This window comes from Caretta caretta, chromosome 4 (assembly GCF_965140235.1).
Source record: "Caretta caretta isolate rCarCar2 chromosome 4, rCarCar1.hap1, whole genome shotgun sequence".
NCBI classification, from domain to species: Eukaryota; Metazoa; Chordata; order Testudines; family Cheloniidae; genus Caretta; species Caretta caretta.
This window is the reverse complement of record NC_134209.1, coordinates 60,909,745-60,933,219: the sequence shown is the minus strand read 5'-3', so window position 1 is coordinate 60,933,219 and position 23,475 is coordinate 60,909,745. Positions and strand designations below refer to the sequence as shown.

The 23,475-nt window shown below is 42.1% G+C and overlaps 1 long non-coding RNA gene across 2 annotated transcripts in view; it reads right to left on the bottom strand.

Annotated features, from left to right (window-relative positions):
* LOC142071867 (uncharacterized) overlaps positions 1 to 23,475 on the bottom strand; it is an 81,508-nt gene that overhangs the window by 32,883 nt on the left and 25,150 nt on the right. For both annotated transcript variants that reach the window (XR_012668084.1, XR_012668085.1), the window contains one exon: positions 22,784 to 22,879. This is a non-coding gene — a long non-coding RNA (uncharacterized LOC142071867). The remainder of the gene's footprint in view (positions 1 to 22,783; positions 22,880 to 23,475) is intronic.

The window sequence follows — 23,475 nt, the reverse complement described above, 5'->3', positions numbered from 1 at the left end:
CTTTTGTGTTTTGGCTTCCCCATTTATTCTGCGGCAACACTCCTCTTACCTAAGCTAAAGACCCATGTAGCTCCCAAAAATACTGTGGGGTTTGCTCATCAAGTGGGTTACTACCAGAACAATTGTAACATGAAAGTGGGGATAGGGACAAGCTGTACCTGTGACATACGAGGGTGGCAGCTTGGAAATACTGCTTGACCCAGCCCACTGAGTCCAGAGACATATAAGGGGTCAGCTTAGAGGGCTGATTGACCTGGTCTACTCAGACTTGCTCTGTTAGTGTGTGTGTGTGTGTGTGTGTAAAAAGAAAAGGAGTACTTGTGGCACCTTAGAGACTAACCAATTTATTTGAGCATGAGCTTTCGTGAGCTACAGCTCACTTCATCAGATGAAGTGAGCTGTAGCTCACGAAAGCTCATGCTCAAATAAATTGGTTAGTCTCTAAGGTGCTGAAGTGAGCTGTAGCTCACGAAAGCTCATGCTCAAATAAATTGGTTAGTCTCTAAGGTGCCACAAGTACTCCTTTTCTTTTTGTGAATACAGACTAACACGGCTGTTCCTCTGAAACCTGTGTGTGTGTGTGTTCATCTGATTCTGGGGCTGGAGGAACCTAGGCCCTGCATGATAGCTCCATTGGGAGGGGACTTGCAGAAGGGAGAAGTAGAGCTCCATATGAAAACACAAGTGACACAAGCAGTACATAAATAGAATTACAGACACCCCCCCCAGAAGAGTAAGCCTAATAAATGAGCGTACTGCAAAGTAAGGGGCAAATCTGATAACAACCTCTAATTGTGTACAGAGGTGAGCAAATTTCTCTGGGCTAAATGTTGCAACTTGACTCTGATTCAGCAAGGTACTTAAGCATGTGCATGAATACACATGAATAGTCCCATTGGAGTTTCTCTTGTGCTTACAGTTACACATGTTTGTAAGAACCTTAATGAATTAGAACCTTTGTGCACTTTCCTGAGTAAGGGGCAGCGTATAGATGTAGTTTGCCCAAGCAGGAGAACCTGCAGCTAAAGTGCTCCATTTACATTGGAGAGAAGGAGAGTAAATGCTACTTATTCCCCCTTAGGTGGTCAGTGAGGGAGGTGGGGGAGAGATAGGTGGGGTGATGCCAGTGAAGCCAGAGATCCCCAGGCATTACCTCCTGGGCCTGCCCTGAATTGACACATCACTACAACACTGTTATTCTTAGGATTTAGATTGAAACTCATCTGTGTATATGTTTGCTTGCGTTAACCTGTAAATAACTCTCTAATTTCTTTTTCCTCGTTAATAAACCTTTAGATTATTACAGCATTGGCTACAGGTGTTGTCTTTGGTGCAAGATCTAGGATGCCAAGTGATCTGGGGTAAGTGACTGGTCTCTTGGGGCTGGAAGCTAAATTAGAATTGTAAAGCTTTTTCAGTCTTAATAATCCATATAACTCCTCTGATTGAATGCCCTTGGTGTGAAGGTTGAAGTAATGCTGCTCACAGCAGTGCTAATGTAGGCATCTCATTGTGGTCTGAATTATACCAACTTGAGAGGCAGTCATGCTGCACAGACTGGGCCCTGACTTCTCCTTTGCTGCCAGACTGCCTTTAGTTGCTGGAGAGGGTCTGTTGGCAGCTATGCAGTGGTAGGGTAAGATATTGTATGGGAATGTTTCCCTAAGGCATAGCCCATACTGTTTTAGTGATATTTCCATTTTCCTGCTCCTTTTTGCTCCATTTAATAGTGCCTGGACTCCATTATTTTTATCCTGACATTATCCTGCTAATAAAATTCTAGTTCTAAAGTATAAAGCATTGTGTTTGGGAGGTCAAGGAGGCAGCATAATGTAGTGGCGAGAACATGGGATAAGAATCAAGGAGGCCTGGTTTTATTCCTGACTTCACCACTGTCTTTATTATTATTCATTATTATTATTCCTATTGCAGTTGCTACTATAAACCCCAATCAGGGACCTGGGCCCCATGTTGCTAGGCATTGTCCATATGAGCAAACCAAAGACAGAGCCTGGGCCAACAAGCCTACTATCTCAGATTGTGACAAGGCACAACAGATGGATAAGAAGACAAATGGGAGAAAGAGGAAAAAGCAATAGTAAAGATGGGGACACCTTGCTATGGGACCATCACTTCATCTCTCTGTGTCTAGGTATCCTCATTGTACAAATTTCCTCATTTCCCACCTTTGTAAAGTGCCTTGAGAACATTGGAAGAAGGGAGTTTATAAGTGTTATTAATTACGATTGTATTTTATTACCAAAGGCCATGCTGTTCTAACATCTCACATTTTCGGAGTCTATCATGGCCTTTCCCCCCCTTATTTCTGATGGGAAAAAATAACTTGGAAATGTTATTCTTCCTGGCGTCTAAACTTTGGGCAGATGCCTGATTTCCATTTCATCACTGCCCCCGCCCCCACCCTTTCCCTTTGTGGCTGGGGGCTTTTGTCTCTGCCAAAAGCAACAACTTTAAGTGAGAGAGTTTGAAGGTCAAGATGCAGAGAAAGAAACACTGTGCTACTGCTAAATGAATTACATATGCCATCATACTTTGTGTGGGTGTTGCTCGTTATTGCAGACATGGATATTAAGGGCTCTGTATCATATGCCATTGAAACAGCTGGAGTGGAGATGAAACAGCTACTGAGATCTGTGGAAGCAGAGTTCTGCCCTACAGGCGGAGATGGGGAAAACAGTTTAGTTGTATTGCAAGGTAGACACGATATTTGGTTGAGGTTTATGCATTTTAAGAGTCACAGCATTCTAAAGCACATCTGATAGGACTTAATGAGAGATACAGGGACGGGTTCTCCACTTTCCTTACACCTTGTATTGTTCCTCACACCTGTGCACTCCAATAGTTTGCCAAATAAGAATTTGGCACTAACTCCAGAGGTATCATTTTACCCCCACTTGGAACAGTTGTGAAGAAGAAGAATCAGGTCCATGGCAGGGAAGAATCAGGTCCATGGTATTTTCAAGGAAGAATATATTTGTAACCAACCATACTTCTCAGGAAAAAGAAAATGTTTCCTCACATAAATACTTTGCTACCAGGAGAATGTTGGCTCACAAAAATGCGGACTACTACAGGAATTGGTCACTATTTTTTTTTTTGCCCTTACAGATATAGTGCCACCTTGTGCTGTAGGTGGACAAAATGCAAACATTTTAAAACTATCTGTTTTAGTCATATGTAAGGCTCTGAGTCTGTCATGGAGGTCACGGAAGTCATAGATTCCGTGACTTTCTGGGACCTCCGTGACTTCTGTAGCCGCACCAGCTGTTGCTGGGGCAATCTCGGGCCACCAGGTCCCCTACAGCAGCAGCAGGGCGTTTCAGACTGCTGTGCCCTCCATGAAGCAGCGGGGGTCCTGGGCCACATGCCACTGCCTGCCTCCGCCCCAGTGGCAGCAGGGGGCCCGGGCTGCACGCTGCCAAACCCCACACAACAACCATGGCGCCCCCAGGCCGCTCCCCCGCCCCGAACACCTCTGGCGCCCCTGGGCTGCCCCCTGTCCCAGAGCACCCAAGTTTTAGTCAGGGGTATATAGTACAAGTCATGGGCCGTGAATTTTTGTTTACTATCCATGACTTTTACTAAAAATACCCGTGACTAAAACGTAGCCTTCGTCACATGTAACTTAGTAAAACTATACTTTTGGACTGCCTTTATGTTAAGGAGTTCTGCAACAACCTGTATGATGATGTAGGGGATATATCTTTCTTTGTTTCCCTGTGTGCAGGTCTATATTGTGAGGATATGCTAAATGAATCATATCTTTAATGAAAAGACTAGTTACAGATGTAAGCAGTGTCAGGATGAGCTCCACCCTGACATCTGGTGGTGAGGTGTGGCAAGTTGTGGAAAAGAACTTCAGGGGCTGATCTCATTTGCATAGGCACACCCACACCGCCTAGAATGAGACCATAGCTGCCCAAATGGTCACTTTGGCTGCTGTGGGATCCCCAGTGTCTCTGTTATTGGGGCAGGAAGAATAAATTGTTATTACCCTGATTATGGGAACTGTGCTTGGAACTGTACGTGGCCTTTTGTTATGATGGAGGGATTCACCATCAACTAAGTAGCACTCGCTAGGCAAGGGTCATGGGTTCCAAAACTGTGTGAATGGAGAGAGGCTGGGGACAAGTACTAATACTTGGTGGCATGGGCCCCTTGGTGAGGGCCTTACATGCTAATTGCACTTCCTCCTCTCTCCACTGTGGAATATCAGAGCTAATTTTGATTTCATTAGAAGTCTAGTTATAGGCTGCTGAGCTCATTTTGGGCTGACAGTGCACCAGCACTGGGGCTCCCCTACTACAAGCTGAATTCACCTAAGAGCTGAAATCACTGAGTGTTGTGTTAAGTAGTGGGGGAGCCGGAAGATATATTGTGGAGCAGTTGGTGGGCTGGCTGGAGTGCCTTGCGGACCGGCTGGTGGAGCAGTTTGTGGATGGCAGGAGCTGCTTGTGGGCCGTGGAGCTGAGCGAAGGAGTTCGTGGGGCGGCTGGCGGAGCGGAGCGCAGCCGAGCGAAGGAGTTCGTGGGGCGGCTGGCGGAGCGGAGCGCAGCCGAGCGAAGGAGTTCGTGGGGCGGCTGGCGGAGCGGAGCGCAGCCGAGCGAAGGAGTTCGTGGGGCGGCTGGCGGAGCGGAGCGCAGCTGAGTGAAGGAGTTCATGGGGCGGTCAGCTTCAGATCATGTAAGGTGCCTCTTACTCCCGTCCCATTTCCACCCAGGTTGGGAGGTAAAGCTCCGCAGATAAACTTTCGAACTCTGGGGCGGCCCTGACCAGGGTCAGAGACTTTTGGGGCATTGGACTTTTGGGACTTTGAGTGATTTGGGGTTGCTGGACTCAAGAACCAAAGGGAAAAGGGCATGCCCCAATTTGCTTGGGGTGGGTTTTTGCTTTCATGGGTTTTGTTATGAATCCTGTTGGTGGTGTTTCCCAAACATAATGCCACATTGTTTCTCTCTGTTATTAAAAGGCTTTTGCTACACTCAGACTATGTGCTTGCGAGAGGGGAAGTATTGCCTCTTGGAGGCGCCCAGCGGGGGTGGTATATATTTGTCCCAGGTCACTGGGTGGGGGCTCGAGCCGGTTTGCATTGTGTTATTGGAATGGATCCCCTAGATATTGAACCCGGCCCTTGTTGCTGCCAACTCTTACGGGCAGAAGGGTTACACAAATAAGTAGTTAATTATTTGTAAGGGAAACGTGGAGGTCAGGAAGAAGCCATTACTATTATTCCCAAATCATTTTTGTCTTTGTTTAAAATAGTCAATAAGTTCCAAACCAAAGAATATAGTTACTCCCACCTCTATTTTTCTGTGGTTTGTATTATTATTTATTATACATGGTACAGCATGACATTAACGCAGGGCCACCACTTCAGTGAGTACCATAAATAACTCCTTTTTTTCTATTTGTATATACTCCTGTAAGAGGGTGATGTCTTGTATATAATGACAATACTTTAAAATATTGTAACAGATTAGTATTTCATTGGCTAGCTACAAGGCCTGACAAGGATTGTGCACTATGTTATTTTAATAGATTCAGCTATTTTAAATGATCAGATATCCATCGATGGCGCTCATCACCATAGAATCTGAGCAGCACACAATCTTTCATGTCTTTATCCTCATAACATCTTTGTGAGGTAAGGAAGTGCCCATTTTATGAAATGAGGAACTGAGGCACAGAGAAGCTAAGGCCCAGATCCTCAAAGGTATTTAGGCTCCTAACTTCCCATAGTCACACAGGAAGTTTGTGGCAGAGCAGAGAATTAAACCCAGTTCTCCCAAGCCCTGGACTAGTGCCCTAAGCAGTAGACCAGCCTTCCTCTCAAATCATTTAGCCTAAATACAGTGAAATAGTAGAGTTCTCTGCTTTCCATGATGTAATATAATAGTTAAAGAGTTTCCAAGCCAAATTCTGTGTCTTTTCTCATGCTATCACCTTAGGCTACAGTTCAACAATGTATCCAGGCACTTACCAAAGTACTGCAAGGCCAGTGCTTAAGTACCTTTGTGAATCATGGCTTTGAGTAGGTATATTGAAGGCAATAGGTTTTTTTGTGAGGTAAGGTGTTACTCAGCATGATGGGTATCAGAATCTGGCTCTGCTATAGAATCTGGAGCAGTGAAATGATTATGTGGTGGAACAATTAAGCAATGTTTCCCAAACAGTGGGCTTTGACCCATGGGTAGGTTGCAAGAAGGTTCTAGATGGGTTGCCATGTCCAGGCTGATTAACCTATCATGGCGCCCTGGTCTAGGCAAATATACACTTTTTCTGGCCTCCTGCAGAGAGGAGTTGCTTCAGACCTTGTGACCTGGTGCAAGGGCTCACTGGTCTCACTCAGGTTTGTCCTGGCTGCCCTGTGGCCTCTCCTCCAAATTGTGCTGGGACAAGTGCTGCGGTGCCGGGGTGGAGGGTGCATATATGCAACAGTGGGTTGCAAAAAGACAATCTGAAGTTGGTGGGTCGCCTTACTAAAAAGTTTGGAAACCACTTCAATGAAGGATTATTAAAAAAAAAAAAATCCCAATAATACATTTGCTTTTTGCTCTAGGTGAATAATTTGATTTGCTGGGGAATGGTGACTCCTTATATAATATTCTCTGAAATATTTATGATGAAATATTTTTATTCATCTAGCAGAAGCTGCATTAAAAAGAATGCTGAGATGCTGATTTAAACCCAGGAAAAATAAAGACCATTCAGGCTTAAATATAAATCTTCCACAACTTTTCATACTGCGGGACTGTGAGGTAAAAAATAAGTTGTCATCATCTATCCCCCACACCACTCCCTGATGATGATTAATTAATAAATAATACTTTTGTAGTTGTTCCATATAGCACTGTTCATATTTTTAGGCCAGGGCTCATGCTCACCTGTTTGTTCAGCAAAGCACCAGCACACGCTTGTGGGGTGTCAAATAATAATGAAATACCCCAAAAGGCTTTAGAAACTTAATCTGATTTACCCAGGTATCACTCCACCCACTCCACTCCACCCAGGTATCACTCCACCCTCCAGTGAAATGCAGCTTTCTCTGGAATGAAACACAGCAGCCCACAAGAACTCTGTGTAGCAATTCAGGACAAGAAATGAAGGATCACATATTGAATTGAAATTGCAGAGGCTATTTCGCTAGGCAGGATGTAATTACCTGAATTGGAATGTGGCCAAGAGACCAGGATTCCCTTATAGTCCTGTGAGACCCAGCATTTTCCCTTGCTGATGTTTTATACAAGCTTTTTTGTTTGTTTTGATCGGGGTTGATTCATTTTTTGATATGTAGCACCACCTGTGATGCTCCCCAGGAGTACCTAGGATTGTGAGGCACCTGTGAGGATGTCTTGTCTGTGCTGGCTGTGGATCAGCTCCCTGAAACCAAACGTCTGTGGCAGCACAAGCGCTGCCTTCCAGGGCTCTGCAGGCCTCGCTCACTCTATCCAGGGTAAAGAATGGAACACACAAATCCCCGAGCCCTCTCCAACTGTTCCATATAGTATCCAGCTTGTTTCCACTGAACACTCACAGAAATACCAGGCCTGCTGTCCCTAAATGAACAATATACACCAGCTGGTAAAAATCAGCTTAGGACTAGCACTTTACTTAACACCACAGCACTGTGATATATTTGTAGTGAAAACAAGAATAAGCTTATTATCAAAGACTACAGCTTCAGGAGATAGTGAGTGAGGATACTGGACACAAATGGAGACATATAAAACAAAATCATAACATGTTTTCTAGAGACTAAACTTAACTAACAGGTTAACCTCCTGTCTAAAGATGTTTATACCACCCAAAGTCCACCTTTTTTTCCATGAACACAAGTATACTGTCCATTTACATCATAGGTGTAGGATATCAGGGTGTCATCTTTGCCTTCTAGAAATACCCAAAAAGTTCATTACTTTAGTCTTTGGCGGAATAGCTCTCGGTGGCTTGTTTTTTGTATGTGCTTCTTCCCTGTTAACTTCACATCACTTTTTTCACGTCTGACTTTGTATGGAAATGGGCATCCATTTTGTTAACTTACAATACTTGATATACATGCTGACAGAGAGAGACACATTTCTTGCCTCCTGTTAGAGGAAAACCTGTTTTTCACCTTTGCTGGTTACTAATACATTGATAAAGACTTTAAAAATATATTTTCAGTGTATATACTGAAAATATATAGTATCTGTATATACAGTTACATAGTATCTGTATATACATTTCACAACAATATGAATGACCAAAGTGGCTTTCATTTGAGACCTCACAACATTCTTTGGTGAATTAGAATGTACACACCAGACTCCTGAGAGTTCTGTAATTCCTCTACGCCCCCTTTCCAGTTGGCATTAAGAGGTACTTAGGTCACACCATCTGTCCAGCTCTTCTTCCCTTTCTAGCTCTTCTGTGTACATTGATTCTCTCTGTGTTAACATTTCATTTAGAAATCATCCCCAAAAGATACTGTTATAGTTACTAGATGATACTGTCAGTCATTTGGTATCATTCCTATTTCTTGCTTTAGAAGTGTTTGGTTGTAGCACGCTTTGAGCTTATCGTCACTAGTATGTTAGCTTGTGTTAGAGAACGATCTTGATGAGTCATGTTAATGAACATGATGTCAAACATGACTGTCATGGGGTAGTCTGCCTCCTTAAGGGAAGTGATACCTAACGGTCAGCCCATCCCATCACATAGTGTGGCCCATTAAGGTTTTTGAAAAATCAGATGTATATACAAGAACCTAGCAGATATTGGTGCAGTGGAAGCGGTCCCAGGAGTAAGTATTTGGGTAGAAATCCTGTCACTGTTTCATTAAGGGCCTGAGACCAAGAGCCTTGTAGAGTGGGCAGGACAAGGGTCCCCTCTTACCCAGCGAACTGGGAATGGGCTTGAAGAAGGGGATCAGCATAAATCCTGCCTTTCTTTTGGAAAGCCATATGTAAAAAGACCGGTTTTAGGTATCTGTGATCTTAAACTTTCTCAAACCAATATAACTACTATTAGGAAAGGAAAACAAACAAAAAACCCCAAAGTCCATGAACAAGTGCAAACAGTGAAACCAGTTACAAGACAGAAACTCCCTACTGTTGCCTGGCTCCTCGTTCCCTGTTTTCCTTTCCCTTCTTTCTCTGTTTGCCACACACTTGGCATTGAGGGTTGGGGGTGGAGTCATCCACAGGGGAAGAGGTTAATATGGAGGGCTGCCCTGCCCAGCCACTCATGAAGCCCAATTGCATAGACCACGCAGCCATGGAGTTTTCCAAGCTGCTTTTGGACTGCAGCACGGGGTGCCGACAGGGGACTCAGGTCATGGTGTGGATGAAGCAGCAGGAGCCAGTACTCTTGTGGCCATTAGTGATATGAGCCACTCAGACTTTCTGCTGAGCTCTGTTTTCCTCCCTTAGCCACCATTCCTGTTCTAGGAATTGCAAAGCAAGTGCCTGCTCCCTCGCCATGCCTTTCCTTTGTCTTTGGTACCAAACCTGCTTGTTAGCCCTGTCCAAAATGTCAACCATAAGTTCCTTATGGAAATGCTTCCTATTGGAATGGTCCATGAAGGTACGTTGGTCCAGGCCTCTGGGTGGCTGTGAAGGTACTGCAGCAAGTAGAGGTTGAGGAGCCTGGAGCAGGACAAGACCCAGAGGGCTTTTGTTTCAAATAGCTCAGTGCAGGAGCACAGGAAAAATCCTTGTGGGATTTCAAGGCAATAAACTGTTACTTTTCCAAGCTGAACTTGAATATATTATGAAAGGGATGCTTCAGATCACAGAAGCACAGACAGCCTGGACACAGCCTGATTAGCTACAGAGAAAGAAGTGCAGAGACAATGGTAAGTTAAAAATTCAAAGCTGTTTTTGTTTTCTAAAAATTGCAGAACTACTTGGGTTGGGTGGGGGGTTGAGAGGTGCCATGAGTGGCTATGATACAGAAGCTTTTTCTATTATTTCAGGCCTTCCACATTTTGGAGGACATAACAGTTCTCGTGTGGAGCCCGACTGACAAAGGGAGATGTTATTCCAAACTGCTGGTGGGAAACCTGTAGTTTTATGCAACCGAAGTATTCAAACATATGGACAGTACATCTATGAGTGAAGGAAGCTGGTGAGCTGCTGAGATGGCCCTGGCAAATTTTCCCTTTCCCAAAATGTGACTACCTTGCTGGAGTTCCTGCTTCAGGAAAAGTTTGCAGCTATCAGTACCCGGGATTGGGTCAGAATTCATGAGAGAATCAACAAGATGCTGTATTAGCATCCACATGGCTTAGTCTGTTATGGCTGCATGCAAACATACAGAACTCCACTGCCATCCCCTTTGTCCCCCAGCCCCTGCCACACTTCTGGACAAAATTTCAAACCCCAGTTGAATTTGGCAAAAATGATTTGTCACCTATGGACTTCATGAGCCACCTTTAACTGCACTGGACTAAATTTGTAAATGGAAAACATTTGCACCTCCCCCCTCCATTGCCAAATGGCTGGTTATACCACTGAGTGGTTATAGAGTGGTGTGCTTACAGGCGTGACAATGTAAGGTTATTAGTTTTAAGAAACAACAATGCTCTCGCAAAAATCTGTGCCTTCTCAAACAAAATTTGCTTTCAAGGCACACTCACTGTTTGCATTTCCCAGTTGCCATTTTTAATGCCATATGGTGGGAAGTGGGGAGGAAGAGGAGCCAATCCAAGCCAGGATCAGGGGTGGCTTCTGTCTTTTCCATGTCTGCTCCAGGCTCTGCAGAAGGCTGTTCCTGGTGGGGGGTTCAAACAACTCCTCAGCGTATGGCCCCAAGATGTGCTGCTGTTGCTCGTGCTCCAAAGCCTCCTCTGGGACTGGTTTCAGCAACAGTCACTTCACTGTTCTCACTTGGCACCTGCTTCTGGCTCCCATCAGTCCCCATGCTGGCTTCTGGCACTTTAAAATTCAATCCAAGCCTGGGCAGCATGTGAACCATCCATCCATGATAGGACCCTACAGCCTGAGGCCCTGCCTCAACTCTGCCCCTGCTCTCCTGCTCTCACCAGCTGGAGCCAGAGGGCCTCCCACTGTGGCTGGAAGGGCCCTGGCTGGCCCACCCAGCTGCCCCAAGCCCTGACTGGCCTGCTCATCTGAGCCACCCTGAGCCCCGGCCGACCTGCCCAAGGCGCCCCGCATGCCGGCCTGCTGGCCCAAGCCACCCTGTGTGCCAACTCGGCCAGCTGGCCCACCTGAACCATCCTGAGCACTGACCTGCATGAGCTGCCCTAGCCGGCCTGCCCACCTGCCCTAGCGGTCCCAAATCCTGGCCTGCATGCCAGCCTGCCTGCCCGAGCAGCCCCAGCGCACTTGCGTGCCCGAGCTGCCCCGAGCCCTGACCTGCACTAGTTTCCCTGGCTGGTGCAAGCCCTGGCCCACCCACCTGCCTGAGCCATCCAAGACCCAACAAATCGTCTGGAGAAGCTCTGAGCCCCTCTATGGCCTGGCCATGAGGCCGTGGCAGGGAGTGTTAGTGAAGATTTGGGGAGGCTTAGCGTCCCCCAGCCTCCATTACTTGCCACCCATGACTCCAAGTTTTCTTCCTTTGAAGTGTAAAGGTCATGATTCTACTTCTTAAAGGGTAATTACAAACCTATAGGATAAAGTCACTTAACAAGAGCATCCATATGCCAACACATAGATTATCCCACCCAAACAACCACCGAATGACTGCCAGTTCTGACAAATAACCAGTGGCAGCCAGAGCCTGGGTTATTTATGGGGAACATTAAAGTGTCAACAGTTGGGCAGAGCTATAGCTCTTTCTTCCCCATCACTCCAATGTGAACTAATGTGATCTGAAACCTGTGAACATCAAGGTCTTCTGACAACAAATACCCAAGAAGGTCTGCTGTCCTGTATACACCTGAGACAGGCTGCATTGTGTAGACTGGTTTTCTCTTACTTTTTAATAAAACTTTACAGAGGGATAAGAATGAGGAATGAAATTAGTGGCTGCAATTCTTGAATAGTGTTTTTAAAACTTTCATCTAACTTTGCTTTTGTTACTTGAAAAACTGAAATGCATCTGTTTTAAAAGCACAGCTATGACTTTGCTGGTGTGCATTATTTAATTTAGAACTTTGAATCAGTAATATGGTCAATGGCACAATTAAACCAAATCAATGATTCCAGCATGTGTGCTCTAGCAGTGAGGATGTATTGCGATGAGCAACAGTGGGCCTAATTATTCTTTCACAATCATGTCTATAAATCATGAGTAACTCTACTGAGGCCAGGGGGCCTACACTGGTGTAAATCTGAGGTGACAAAGAGGGAAATCAGATCCTATTTTCAAATTTGATAGGTTAAGTGGTTAGTAAGCTTGGCTGATGACTTATTTCTGGGGAAACAGAAAGGGGGTTTCAGTGCCCCTAAAAAGCCACAGATCAGAACTGGTGATGACTGTGGCGCCAAGATAACAGAGTAGGAACATCTTGGAGCCCCAGATTGGATGCTTATTCCCTTGCCATGGGTCTAGAAGGCAGAGAAGTAGTGAACCATGGGGTCTTCTTGTGCCGACGAGGGAGGAGTGGGGAGCCTCTGACCTAGCAGTGCTCCTGACCTGTTGCAATATGCACTCTGTTTAGAAGGTAGAATTTGGAGTATCCAGGGCTGGCCATATGTTGGAGAAGACAACACCAGAGGAAGGAAAGTTGGAAGGACCATGTTTCCCATTCCTGTTCAGTGGCTGCATGCATTTTCAATTGCCTCATATCAACTTCAAAGAAAGGACTAGTTTTTAAACCTGGATTTTTTCAAGACTTTTGGAACAGTAGTTTAGTCCTGGAAAACCTCAGAAAAAATTATATGCATCCCCTCCTATTGTGGGGTTGCTAGGGAAACCATGAAAGGATCCAAAGTACTTCCCAGATTCTTCCTGTGCTAAGCCTTGTGTGGCAATACCTATTGTTGGGCATCATGGAGAGTATTATAAGAGCCTTGAACCATTTTCATTTGGTAGCACTCAGATGTAGACATTGGAGCTGTCCCCAAGGCTGGAATTTGTGCCACGGTATAAAGAGTTTTTGATGACCACTGGTTTGCACTATCATATAGCTTCACCAGCATATTTACAGTCCTTTGTACTCAGTGCAAGCTGCAAGTATACCTTTCACCTTGTCAACTATTTTAAAGGGTTTAGAGCCCAAACTTGATTTGGGAGGCAGGCTTTGGGGTTTGCAGTTTTAAGGATGAAGAACATTGTTTAGTTTTAAGAAATGTTAAGAGGCCTGAGATGGTGATGTCTCAGACTTGTTGTGTGCTACTGGAGATTGAGTGTCCTGCATTGTATTGCTTGTATTGTTCTGAAGTATGCTCCATTAACATTATATAACTCTATCCCTCCTGGGACCATCATGAAAACTACTGGAGACATTCACCTCTCATGAGGCTACCCCAATGAGCAACACTTTTATATAAACACATTATGATGTATAAAAAGTGGGGATTTTGATGCAAAACACTTAGTATGTCTAAATGGTGATATTTTTTAGATTCTGAATTCTAGTTCTTCATAGGAAAATGCCATACACTATTCTTATCTTGGTGGTTGATGGCACATCTGTTGTATCTCCTATTTACCATCCATCTGTACAGAGTTGGTAAAAAGCATCGCAGACATTTCTGGTAGCGTCAGTAACATATTTTATTATATGTCTGCTATTAACAGCCTTTGAGCCTGATCCTCTGTGCCTTGCACTTTGTGGACTCATTTACACCTGTGAGAATTAGGTGTAAAATCAGGCCCTTGTTGAGAGAAAGAATGTCAGAGGGTATTATCTTCCCATGACATCTATGAGGCAGAAACAAGGTAAACTGAAGTCCTACTAATGAATCTGTTATATTTTAGAATTGTCACTTCTTCAGAGGATTCCATGCTCTGAAAAGGGATTCTGGCAGGTTGGACAATATTGTTGGACTGGAGAGTATATGAGAAAAAATCTTATTTTGATAATGGTATGATAAGCACATTTATTACATGTAATAATAATGCATCCAGCTATGGGGCAGTATTACTCACTTGTCCAGCACCTTAGTGTGAAAGTAAAAAGCTAACTGGCCCAGAGAGACAAATCATAAGGCATCTGCATTGAGTACAACCAAATAAGCTGGAAAGCGTGAATGGAAGTAAGTTAAAAGTTAGTTAACAACCACCTAAGGGATTAGCCTACTGCTGCTTCAAAGGAAAGATAAATATTTTAGTTTCAACTGGTCAAATTGTCTAAAGGAAGAAGGGGGGTTAGAGCCCATTGCCAAAGTTAAGAAATTAGAAAGAGGAAATATAACACAGAAGGAGACATGAGATGATGAAGCAGGAGGCTTGATATTAAGAGGGGCTCTAGCATTTTCTCCTCCTAAGCGTCAGAGGAAGATAGGAACAGGTTGGGGAGAGTAGTACCCTAGAAGTATAAGCCCTTCTGTCTTCAGTTCTACATTGCTTGTACCTATCAAATCCATCAAAAGCTCTAGTGTAGACAAAACTTTACTGGCAAAAAAGTGCATAGCTATAACTGCATAGTAAAAGTGCATAGTATAACTGCATCTACGTGAGGAGTAGAGCTGGTCAGGAATATTTTATTGGAATTTTCTTCTTACTATTTTTGATGGAAATTGCAGTTCCCACAAAATCAAAATTTTACCTGGAAAATTTCAGTTTTTATAATCTATTTATTTATTTATTTATTGCCAGGAAAACCAATAATGAAATATTTTGTTTCAGGTGAATTCAACATTAAACAACATTTTCTATTGCATTGTGCTGCCTCATTGGAGTGGTAGTTGGGCCCCCATGGTCTCTTGTATGCCAGGCTTCTTGGTCAGACTACATCTCCAGTAATGATCTCTCCTCTGGCCAAACTGTGTGGTGCACCATGGCAGATACAGTCCAGCCAGGGACCCTGGTTGGACTGACATAGGGGATAATGAGGTATCAGGCTGCCAAACTACAGCTCTTTTGAGGCAATACAGCACCATAAGGAAATGCAACTGAATGTTGAACTGACTTGAAATGAAATATTTTAGGTCAGTTCAAGAAACTGAAATGAAACATTTTGATACAGGGGATATTGTTTGAAATATTTCATTTAAATTGAAATTGTCAAAACAAACTGTTTCACCATTTCCAAATTGAAATTTCAATATTTCAAGGAGTCATCCCAGTTGGGAGATGAAATCAAATGTTGAAATATTGGAATTTTCTGCAGGATGGAAATTCCAATTTTTGTTCAGTTATACTGGTAAAGCTTTTGAGTATAAACAAGGCCTTTGATTTATTTTGAGCTAAAGTCACTGCAGTACATATGTGAGGAAATATAACCTTCTGATCTCTTAGAGAGGGAGATGAGGAGCAAAACAGATGACCAGTGCAGAATGAACTGGATTGCCCCTTGAGTGTACATTATGTGCTACCCTTAAGAGGTCAACAGAAATGGTCCCTATGTTCTTTTGGCTACACTGTGGTACCCTATTCACAGTGATCAGTATCTTACTCCACATGTATTCCCATTGACTTCATGGTATAATATACCATTCAGTGTTTACCTCAATGTTTATGAATAGTAATTGGAGTGGGGAAATGTTGCAAAGGAAGGCTTCTGAACTTTATTTTGACTAAAAATATAGATTCTCTTCAACATTATTGGCAAACTTTATTTGCAAGTACATGTGTCTTTTCAGAAAGAGCAAGTTTCCTGAATACTCTAAAAGATATGTGTATATTCAGAAACTCCCCTGTCAGTCCTGAAGAATTCAGTCCTGAAGTCTTTTCATAATGAACAAATCTCTGATGGAAAAAGAATCAAATTCTTCAAATAAACTGTATATTCTAAGTTGTCTGACGAGTACCAGTTCTATTTGCGGTATAAAATAACTGTCAGCTTGACAATTTTACTGTAGACTGTAGACTTTCTGATTTGAACTGGCTGATGGCAGCACTTCTTTAACAGATTGCATTTTTGGCTTTCCACTCTTTTTAAAGAGGAATGAGGGAATTTAACCTGACTTTAAAACATAACCCCAATTACTGTTTTTAATTAACTTATCAAATGAAAGCTGACTTGTAAAATAAAATTAACCTCAGGCTGCTGTTTTTTTTTTTAAATCACTGATTAAATGAAAGTAAGTGACTATTGGGCAAATTGTACCTCAGGCTCACATGTTAAGAGTTTTTAAATGACCAGTTGAATGAAAATGGACTTGACAAATTTTATTTACATTAACGTTACTAATTTTAACTGGCTGATCAGATCTGACAAAATTGTTAGTTTGTTTTGACTGAATAATAGAACAAAATCTGACTTTTAAAAAAGACTACACAAATAGCTCATTAGTATTGTATTAAAGGACTGTAGTGAGGAAGGGTGGCCTCCTGAGGACCCGGAGTGGTGGGTGGAACCAGGGCCTAGTTGCCCGTCCCCCAGGATGTGGGTGGGAGAGGCAGGAAGTATAAAAGATGGCCCAGAAAGCTCAGTAGGGAGGCAACCATCGGAGAGACCAGACGCCTGCTGTGGCCTCCCAAGCTGGGAGACGGTGGAGGGTTCCTAGGGAGCAGAGGACTGGCCTGGTCCACCGGGGCCGCTAGCTGATTTAGACCTGGAGGAAGCAGACAACTGGCCCGGACTGCTCAGACTGTCATCGGACCTGACCCTGGAGGGAGAAGATGACTGGCCCAGACCACCTATGGACCAGACCACCTATGGACCAGCAACAGGTACACCAAGAAGGGGAGTGTGGAAGTGGCCCAGGAGTAGCAGACCCCTGTCTGGCCGCAACACTGACAGAGGGTGAGTCAGCATGTTGTGGCATGGATCCCCGCTGACCCAGTGACAAAGCACTTTCTCACTACTAGGACCCTGGGCTGGGATGCAGTGGAGTGGATGAGCCTGCATCCTCCCTGCCACCCTAATCTGGGGGTGGCAGTCTCCCCTTCCCTAGGCCAGAAGCCTGAGCCTCAGACTCTTTGCTGCCCCGCCTGGATCCAGGGCCTGGGCTAATTGACTGTTCATTTGCTGCTCAGCCTGCACACAGCCTGAGCCTCAGACTTTTTGTTGCCCTTCCTTGATCACTGTATCAGAAGTGTTCAGAGAACCCAGGTCTCCTAACTGCCAATCCAGTGTTTTAACCTCAGTATCATCCCCCCCATCTAAAGTGATGAGCTTTTATTTTTCTAAATTGGTTTTCCTCTAAAGGGAGGTATAACATACGTTTAACCCTCCTTGTTAACAAAACTGTGTTTGTCTTTATCCATTTCCTGGGCTTGACATCGTACGACATTGGGATGACAGAAGTGTTGGCACATCACTGTTAATGGAATGTAATCCGATGTGGCAACAATTCAGCTAGGCTGGAGGTGTCATTCCAATACTGTGTCAGAATTTAGTAAAAACTAAGCTATTGTGAAAAATAAAAGTGGATTCAATAGAAGGGACGGGGTGGCTCTGGGGACTGGTAATGGGATACAGAGCCTTTCACCTCTAGGTCACTGCTTTCACTTCAGCTCAGATCAGTCAGAGTAAAAGCTGTTACTAGGACTGTTCAATGGACAATGTGAAATAAATTTGGAGGTCTCAAACCTATTCCCCAATGTACCTATATCATTAAAGCCACGTCCACGAGTGATACTACTTGGTATTGCTATGAGCTCTAGTCTGTAGAGGTTCTTGTATGGCACTCATACCGTAGTATCTGAGCACATGAAGCAACATGACTAACATCCGTCACGTGTTTGTTCTCTCTTTCTCTCCCGAGGAGGAAGACGTGTGTGCAGTACAGCATTTTATTTGGGAATTATTTTTTTTAAATATATTCTACATGTTGCTATATCTCTTTTGTATGCATTGCTTTTTCAGAAGAGATGCTGAGGACTGAATGGTCACAGAGACTGGAAATATTCTCTCAAGCTAGTGGTTGCAGGGTAATGCAAACAACTGTCTGGTGCCTATGTTGCATCTAGTTTATTAATAAATAGAAGGCTGCAGTGTCAACGTCTGTTAGGCCATCACCAGACACAATTCTATATTCATGTATACAACTAAGGCTGTACTGTAGTTTTAAAAGCATTTTTATGCTTTTAAGCATCATGGGTCTGATTCTCTTCTCATGTAGACTAGTTTTACACCTAAAAACCTCCATTGACTTCACTAGAGTTACTCCTGATTTACACCAGTGTAAATGAGAAAAGAATCACTTATTTCATGTGGTTATTAGAGTAATTAGTAAGTGGAAACAGACCCTAAAAGTTAAAAGTATAAACTATTTTTGTAAAATGTTTACTTACAACTTTCTGTTGAGCAGTCTGTATGCAATTTGTGTTACTGCTTGTTAGCCATGCATAGCAGGTATTTCATTACCCAAAACCACCATGTAGCATCATTTTAATGTATGCCTACTGTATTTACATATTGCTCATCTTAAAACATTTTCTTCATATTCACTAGTACGTATTCAATACTATATAATACAATAGTATTTGTCAATTCTGAACTGGCTTCCATTTAAGTCTCCGAATATGTTTTAAAACAATAAAGAATTAATTCCTGTGAGAAGTGTTATTATCTACATTTTACAGACCACAAAACTAAACTACAGGGCGTGTTTTCCCCTAGCTATGCTCTAGTCTATATTTAAGTCTGGGATCCAATTTACATTTTAGCTCCACTTTTTCAGTTATTCAGGACTTTGTCCAACAAATTCTTTACTGGACTTTTCCATGATCTCAGCACAGAGGTGAATTTTTTAGACTGTGTAAACAAAATTGATTGAGCTGTTTTTTGTGTTGAGTTGAGTTTGAAAAAATTCAAACTAAACCTATGAATTCAGGTGAGCTACATCCACTGAGGATTTGACCCCATGAGTTTCAGTTAGAACGTTTACACTGGACTAACTTAATGATAACTAAAGCTAGAACATTCAAACTTGGCTTTTTTTGGTTGAAAATGTCACTAACATCTAAAAACTTGACCAACTGCAAAGAACCTCTGTGGAGGCTCAAATATATGAGTGTTATTTAATAAATAATATAAAATGTTATAAAAGACTGTATTTCAATACCTATCCATAAGCATAATTAAGACTGTTCTTTTAACATTTACTTTGCATTTGCTTAGGTTGGAGTGCTTGATTGCTCAATCTTTACCTCCCATTAAGAGTAGTTTGTTGCATATAGTATAGGTTGGTAAGCTGAATCCTACACCACAAAGCGTAATAACTAAGTTCAAGAGCATAACAGAGTATGATATGACATCTTTACAGAGTTAAATAATCAGTTAAATAAAATAATGACATGGTCCATAAACTATAGCAGCAGAAGAAAATACGGCGTATCAAGCAAGAAAAGATACATTTTCAGCTTTTGTTTGAAATAAATCAGTGTGATAAAGTCATTGAGGCAGAGAGATAGAAGAAGGTTGTTCCAGATGGCAGGAGCTGCAGAAGACCAGGAATGGCAAGATTGTGTAGAGGGACATGGGAAGGCAATTGCTACATGAACAGAGAGGTTCAAGTGTGTGAGTAGAAGGTGACAAAGTCTGTAAGATAGGATGGAAAAAGTCCACTGAAGATTTTATAAACAAGGAGGGCAATTTTGACTTGGATCCTGAAATGAATGGGGTGATAATAGAGTTGATTGGGAATAGAGTTGACATGCTCATTCTTTCATGCTTCTTTCATCTTTCTTTCTCACATGTATGTATGGAAACACAGTAAGAAGCATGCTGGAGTAGAGGGGCGTGATAGGAAGGGAGTTTCAGTAGTCTAGGTAAGAGGAAATTAAAACAGAGGTGAGAATTTCATCAGAAATAAAGTCATGATACAGTGATATGTATGGATAATACTATGGAGGTGATAGCAAATTATCAGATGCAGGAGATGTAATATAATTATTCTACATTCCAGACAAAACAGCTGTTTTAATACTTCTAATATGACATAGACAAAGTCAAACATTATTACTTTGACTTTGGCTATTTTGTGAGTTGTGAGAGTAAAACATCAGCAAGTGTTTGTGTCCTGATGGTATTTGGGTTATGAGAGCTTATTTCAAAGTATTCATTGTGTGGTTAATCATGAATATTCATGACTTGTTTGTTTAATTTTTGAGAAAAACATTAGTAATATTATTCCAGCTTAATTACAGTAGTTAATATGTAAAGAAGCTTAGTCTGTAAAAAAAAGTCATACAACTTATGAAACTGGATGACTGTGCTCCAAAATCTAAAAATAACAAAAATGTGAAATGTGAAATGCTCATACTTCTACTTTCTAGACCAAGAGCAAAAACCACTTAAGACACACATTTTGTACTCAAAGGATATAATAGCACTGTTTCTTCCTCTGACTATATAGCTTGGTTCTTTATTTACTGCAAGTTAACACAGCATTTCTTACGGCCAGAGGATGCACTTGTGTTTCTTCTTACATATTTTGTCCTATAATCCCTGCATGATTTGACTTATGTGGGGGTAGTACTGGGAAAGAGGCATAGCCTTTCTTAAGGAAAAATAATGAAAATACAAATACAGATTTGGTTACCATTCTTCATGCAGTTAAAATGTTATTTGCTAAGCTGTAGCACAATTAATGGCTAGAACACGGGGAATATTTAACTGAATATTGATTTAAGGCTCAGCTGTTATTCATCAGAGATACTGTATTCTAATGAATTGACCTTATCCAGAGCTAAATATTTCTTAACAATACTGATTTTCAGACACTGTAGCTACTAATTTCAAACATGGCCTTTTCCTTTTCACCTTTCAGGTACTCGAATCATAATGTTCAGTGACAGAATATGGAAGCTTCTAGCATTGGGTCAAGGCGTTACTTATGATATCATGTTACAAATAAGAATCTAGTTCTCTCTGGTCTTTTACCTTTCAACTCAAGTTCAGAAAGCTAATCTTATTCAGAAAAGCACTTAAGCACATGCATAAATGCTCTGCTGAATAAGAATGGATTTAAGCATGTGCTTGGCCAAATTAGAGCCTTGCAAAACAGAAAACTAAGCTATTGCGTATTTCTCTATACTTCATTTTCTTATCTTTTGTCTACTTTCTTCCTCTGGTGCTCATTTTCAAAGCTTTATTGGTCACTGTTAAGGGTTAAGGAATTTTGTGCCAGATTTTAAAAGGTATTGAGGAGCTCAAAGATGAAGACAGGTGCCTAACTCCTATTGACTGACTTACTCCTCTCATGCCTCTTTGTTTCATGAAGAACATAGGGCTTTCACCACTGCCTTCTATCTTTGAAAGTCTCTTGCTGCAATCTTAGCTTCTTTCCATGTTATTTTGATGTCCTTCACTTCTGCTTCTGTAGTGCGTTTCCATGTAGTCTGGGTCTATCTCATCACCTCTTACCCTGAGGATGTCTGTCTTGTTATTATAGTTTGGGTCTTTCCTCCATGTGTGTCCTAGCCATCTCCATTCTTGTTCCATAATTTCCTGTCCTGTCAGTTTCTGTTTTGTCCTTCTCCAAAGTTCTTTGTTTGTAATTTTTTTTCTAGCCGTCTGATACTGAGGAGTTGTCTAAGGCAGCTGTTTTTGAAGACTTGGAGCTTGGATAGTAGGGGCTTGATAAGTCTACAGGTTTCAGAGCTATATAATAAGACAGACTTTACAGTGGTGTTAAATATCCAAAGTTTAGTTCTCCGGATTGCGTTACAGTTATGAAGACATGTCTGGCTTTCACTTTGCCAGGTTTAACAACTTTGTCTGTTCCACCTGTTTTACTTACGATACTTCCAAAGTTTGTGAAGTATCAGACGTCTTCTCCATCAGTCCCAGAAGGTTTGGTATTTCTTGTTGCATGTTGATTCTCATGGTTTTAGTTTTCTCTGTGTTGATTTTCAATCCTACTAACTATATATAGATCTGGAGTTCATGTGTTTTAGCTTGAATATCTCTATTGGTATGGGGCAGCAGGTTGATGTCATCTGTAAAACTGAGGTCTTCTAACTTGTGTATGAGAGTCCATTGTATACTCCTGGGTTGTTCTGGGGTCTTATTACCCAGTCCACTACCAGTAGAAAGAGCCTGGATGATATAAGGCATCCTTGTCTGACACAAATAATAAACACTGATGGCTTAGTCAGTTTGTTGTTATGTATTTCTTGGCATGTCATATTTTCATAGACACTCTGAATGATGTTTGCAAATTTCTGAGGGACTCCATTAGTGGAGTAGCAACTTCCACAAGACCTCTATTCACAGCATCAAAGACTTTTTGAAAATTTATGAAATTCATGTCAGCAGTGACTGCCGTTTGAGTGACATTTCTATGATGATACATAAGGTTGCCATTTGATTTATGCATGATTTCTTCTAGCTGAACTCTGCCTGTTCCTTCCATAGCCTCTACTGTTTTTTTTAATTCTTTCTAGGATAATGTGTGTACATGCTTTACTTGGGATGGACAACAATTGAATTCCCTTCCAGTTTTTGCACTGACTGTGGTCTCCCATTGAAATCAACAAAATATTTGAAAATCCCACTAGGTGCCTATCTGCATCTTTAAGTACCAAAATACTTTTAAAAATCTGTTCCTTTGGGACTAGTAACATCACATGCATGAGAAGTTACATTGGCTGGACTGTAACAATTCACAACTTCATTTGTACAGTAATGGAGACTTAAAATGCCCAATTGATTGCTCCAACAAAAGAGGAGAGTTAGCAACACAGATGCCACCAGATATATGCAGCTGTGGGCAGGGGCTACAGTAAGAAAAGAGTAGAGAATATTACCACCTACTTGGTAAAGCAGGCATGTTCCCCTTTGCCTCCCAGATTTGGGCTCTCCTTCCTCCGTCACTGGTTGGTGAAGCAAGGACACACTAGCCAGGTGAATCTACAGTAGGTGCAGGAGAAGGATTTGATGCATTATTGGGAGTTTCTGGGGTTCCAGCTTTTCAGCAGCATCTGACAGGAGAAAAAGAGGTGTACCCTATCTGCCTCTTCTACATGAAGGCCTTACCTCTCACTAGCTCCTCCAGGGGAAGAGGAGAAATGGAGGACCCACCCTGCATTGCCAAATTCAGATAAATAATAATGGACATATGACTGGATTTGCATACTTTAATCTTTGGCTTGTTTTATGAAGTTATCTCAGCTATAAAAGGGTTTTTTATACCTACTCCGCTGTGGCTTTGCTTTTTTTTTTTTTGAGCCCTGAAATGTGTATTTTAATTAGCCATAAAAAGGAAACTCGAAGTAAGAGAAATATAAACTCTATTGGAGCATAAATGTGAATCTAGAAATATTTGTGGAGTAAAATAATGCTTTGGAAAAAAAATATTCCCCAGTGGCATTTACAAATGTCAAACAGATTGATAGGGTTTCTGTATGTCTATTTATATCTGCTCAGGGTTAAGTTAGATTTTAACAAGTTCATTGTATGTTTCTTTTTGCAGCTATTTCTTGGTGAATTTCATCTTGTTCAATAAG